The sequence below is a fragment of the Nerophis lumbriciformis genome, linkage group LG39 (genome assembly GCF_033978685.3).
Source record: "Nerophis lumbriciformis linkage group LG39, RoL_Nlum_v2.1, whole genome shotgun sequence".
Taxonomy (NCBI): Eukaryota; Metazoa; Chordata; class Actinopteri; order Syngnathiformes; family Syngnathidae; genus Nerophis; species Nerophis lumbriciformis.
Window position 1 is genome coordinate 14,767,501 of NC_084586.2, and position 5,000 is coordinate 14,772,500.

At 45.0% G+C, this 5,000-nt stretch overlaps 1 protein-coding gene across 1 annotated transcript in view; it reads right to left on the reverse strand.

Moving 5' to 3' along the window:
* The window catches only part of cyth1b (cytohesin 1b), a 56,452-nt gene that overhangs the window by 51,027 nt on the left and 425 nt on the right, over positions 1 to 5,000 (reverse strand). The gene's annotated exons all lie outside the window — the stretch shown is intronic.

Here is a 5,000-nt window from a genome sequence, read left to right on the forward strand (position 1 = left end):
GATATTGAGTCATTATTATTTTTTGAGCAATGACAGTTTTTTAATCCCACTAAAATTATTGGTGATCCAAAAGAGCCCCATTCATAAAAGTATTAAAAATAAGTCATATATTATACATTACATATATATATATATATATATATATATATATATATATATATATATATATATATATATATATATATATATATATATATATATATATATATATATATATATATATATATATTTATACATATATATATATATACATATATACAGGTAAAAGCCAGTAAATTAGAATATTTTGAAAAACTTGATTTATTTCAGTAATTGCATTCAAAAGGTGTAACTTGTACATTATATTTATTCATTGCACACAGACTGATGCATTCAAATGTTTATTTCATTTAATTTTGATGATTTGAAGTGGCAACAAATGAAAATCCAAAATTCCGTGTGTCACAAAATTAGAATATTACTTAAGGCTAATACAAAAAAGGGATTTTTAGAAATGTTGGCCAACTGAAAAGTATGAAAATGAAAAATATGAGCATGTACAATACTCAATACTTGGTTGGAGCTCCTTTTGCCTCAATTACTGCGTTAATGCGGCGTGGCATGGAGTCGATGAGTTTCTGGCACTGCTCAGGTGTTATGAGAGCCCAGGTTGCTCTGATAGTGGCCTTCAACTCTTCTGCGTTTTTGGGTCTGGCATTCTGCATCTTCCTTTTCACAATACCCCACAGATTTTCTATGGGGCAAAGGTCAGGGGAGTTGGCGGGCCAATTTAGAACAGAAATACCATGGTCCGTAAACCAGGCACGGGTAGATTGGAACTTGAAATCTCCATCTCCATAGAGCAGGTCAGCAGCAGGAAGCATGAAGTGCTCTAAAACTTGCTGGTAGACGGCTGCGTTGACCCTGGATCTCAGGAAACAGAGTGGACCGACACCAGCAGATGACATGGCACCCCAAACCATCACTGATGGTGGAAACTTTACACTAGACTTCAGGCAACGTGGATCCTGTGCCTCTCCTGTCTTCCTCCAGACTCTGGGACCTCGATTTACAAAGGAAATGCAAAATTTGCATGGTTGGGTGATGGTTTGGGGTGCCATGTCATCTTCTGGTGTCGGTCCACTCTGTTTCCTGAGATCCAGGGTCAACGCAGCCGTCTACCAGCTACCACCTTAACGTTCGAACTGGAAAACTAAATTTTTTGCAAATATTAGCTCATTTGGAATTTGATCCCTGCAACATGTTTCAAAAAAGCTGGCACAAGTGGCAAAAAAGACTGAGAAAGTGAGTCATTCACAAACAAGGACGGGGCGAGGGTCACCACTTTGTGAACAAATGCGTGAGCAAATTGTCGAACAGTTTAAGAACAACATTTCTCAACCAGCTATTGCAAGGAATTTAGGGATTTTACCATTTACGGTCCGTAATATCATCAAAAGGTTCAGAGAATCTGGAGAAATCACTGCACGTATGCGGCTAAGCCTGTGACTTTCGATCCCTCAGGCGGTACTGCATCAAAAACCGACATCAGTGTGTAAAGGATATCACCACATAGGCTCAGGAACACTTCAGAAATCCACTGTCAGTAACTACAGTTGGTCACTGCATCTGTAAGTGCAAGTTAAAACTCTACTATGCAAAGCCAAAGCCATTTATCAACAACACCCAGAAACGCTGCCGGCTTCGCTGGGCCCGAGCTCATCTAAGATGGAATGATGCAAAGTGGAAAAGTGTTCTGTGGTCTGACGAGTCCACATTTCAGATTGTTTTTGGAAACTGTGGATGCTGTGTCCTCCGGACCAAAGAGAAAAAGAACCATCCGGATTGTTCTAGGCGCAAAGTTGAAAAGCCAGTATCTGTGATGGTATGGGGGTGTATTAGTGCCCAAGACATGGGTAACTTACACATCTGTGAAGGCACCATTAATGCTGAAAGGTACATACAGGTTTTGGAGCAACATATGTTGCCATCTAAGCAACGTTATCATGGACGCCCCTGCTTATTTCAGCAAGACAATGCCAGCCACGTGTTACAACAGCATGGCTTCGTAGTAAAAGAGTGCGGGTACTAGACTGGCCTGCCTGTAGTCCAGACCTGTCTCCCATTGAAAATGTGTGGCGCATTATGAAGCCTAAAATACCACGACGGAGACCCCCGGACTGTTGAACAACTTAAGCTGTACATCAAGCAAGAATGGGAAAGAATTCCACCTGAGAAGCTTCAAAAATGTGTCTCCTCAGTTCCCAAATGTTTACTGAGTGTTGTTAAAATGAAAGGCCATGTAACATAGTGGTGAAAATGCCCCTGTGCCAACTTTTTTGCAATGTGTTGCTGCCATTAAATTCTAAGTTAATGATTATTTGCACACAAAAAAATGACGTTTCTCAGTTGGAACATTAAATATTTTGTCTTGGCGTTATAGCTCGGTTGGTAGAGCGGCCGTGCCAGCAACTTGAGGGTTCTGGGTTCGATTCCAGCTACCGCCATCCTAGTCACTGTCGTCGTGTCCTTGGGCAAGACACTTTACCCACCTGCTCCCAGTGTCACCCACACTGGTTTAAATGTAACTTAGATATTGGGTTTCACTATGTAAAGCGCTTTGAGTCACTAGAGAAAAGTGCTATATAAATATAATTCACTTCATTTCTTTGCAGTCTATTTACCATGAATTGACTTAAACAAGTTGAAAAACTTATTCGAGTGTTACCATTTAGTGGTCAATTGCACGGAATATGTACTGTACTGTGCAATCTACTAATACAAGTTTCAATCAATCAATCAATCAATATTCAATTGAATATAAGTATAAAAGGATTTGCAAATCTGTTTTTATTTACGAATTACACAACGTGCCAACTTCACTGGTTTTGGGTTGTGTATTACAAAGTGGAATATTTGATGTGAAGTATCCATCCATCCATCCATCTTCTTCCGCTTATCCGAGGTCGGGTCGCGGGGGCAGCAGCCTAAGCAGGGAAGCCCAGACTTCCCTCTCCCCAGCCACTTTGTCCAGCTCCTCCCGGGGGATCCCGAGGCGTTCCCAGGCCAGCCGGGAGAGATCGTCTTCCCAGCGTGTCCTGGGTCTTCCACGTGGCCTCCTACCGGTCGGACGTGCCCGAAACACCTTCCTAGGGAGGCGTTCGGGTGGCATCCTGACCAGATGCCCGAACCACCTCATCTGGCTCCTCTCGATGTGGAGGAGCAGCGGCTTTACTTTGAGCTCCCCCCGGATGGCAGAGCTTCTCACCCTATCTCTAAGGGAGAGCCCCGCCACTCGGCGGAGGAAACTCATTTCGGCCGCTTGTACCCGTGATCTTGTCCTTTCGGTCATGACCCAAAGCTCATGACCATAGGTGAGGATGGGAACGTAGATCGACCGGTAAATCGAGAGCTTTGCCTTCCGGCTCAGCTCCTTCTTCACCACAACGGATCGATACAGCGTCCGCATTACTGAAGACGCCGCACCGATCCGCCTGTCGATCTCACGATCCACTCTTCCCCCACTCGTGAACAAGACTCCGAGGTACTTGAACTCCTCCACTTGGGGCAAGATCTCCTCCCCAACCCGGAGATGGCACTCCACCCTTTTACGGGCAAGAACCATGGACTCGGAGGTGCTGATTCTCATCCCAGTCACTTCACACTTAGCTGCGAACCGATCCAGTGAGAGCTGAAGATCCTGGCCAGATGAAGCCATCAGGACCACATCATCTGCAAAAAGCAGAGACCTAATCCTGCAGCCACCAAACCAGATCCCCTCAACGCCTTGACTGCGCCTAGAAATTCTGTCCATAAAGGTTATGAACAGAATCGGTGACAAAGGGCAGCCTTGGCGGAGTCCAACCCTCACTGGAAACGTGTCCGACTTACTGCCGGCAATGCGGACCAAGCTCTGACACTGATCATACAGGGAGCGAACCGCCACAATCAGACAGTCCGATACCCCATACTCTCTGAGCACTCCCCACAGGACTTCCCGAGGGACACGGTCGAATGCCTTCTCCAAGTCCACAAAGCACATGTAGACTGGTTGGGCAAACTCCCATGCACCCTCAAGGACCCTGCCGAGAGTATAGAGCTGGTCCACAGTTCCACGACCAGGACGAAAACCACACTGTTCCTCCTGAATCCGAGGTTCGACTATCCGGCGTAGCCTCCTCTCCAGTACACCTGAATAGACCTTACCGGGAAGGCTGAGGAGTGTGATCCCACGATAGTTGGAACACACCCTCTGGTTCCCGTTCTTAAATGATTGATGTGAAGTAATTAGAGCCTTAAATAGGTCAATAATTCATAACAACATTGATTTTGATTCATTATTATTTATTGAGCATGGACGGTTTTAAAGAGAAAAAAAACAGCCTGCATAGCAGTTTTGTGTTATCTCGTTACACTTCACCTGTTTGCCTGCTGTATTCCGCTTTTATTTAAATAGTCTTTTTAGAAACACTTTGGAGACCCCTGTCCTCGTGTCTCACTTCCTCGCATAAGACCTCCAACTATTGGAGTATTCTCCAGTCAAACAGTACGATGAAGGCATGAGGTTCGTCCTCCAACCTCTGAGGACAAAGCTATGGGTTGTACTTGTATAGCGCTTTTCTACCTTCAAGGTACTCAAAGCGCTTTGACACTACTTCCACATTTACCCATTCACACACACATTCACACACTGATGGAGGGAGCTGCCATGCAAGGCGCTAACCAGCACCCATCAGGAGCAAGGGTGAAGTGTCTTGCTCAGGACACAACGGACATGACGAGGTTGGTACTAGGTGGGGATTGAACCAGGGACCCTCGGGTCGCGCACGGCCACTCTTCCACTGCACCACGCCGTCCCTTACGGACAATGGGAGACCGGGCTTTCTGCTCCGCTGCTCCCAGTCTGTGGAACGCTCTCCCTGACCACCTGAGGGCACCACAGACTGTGGATGCTTTTAAAAAAGGCTTAAAAAAACCTTCTTTTTAAAAAAGCCTCTTTTTTTTAGATATATGCATACTAG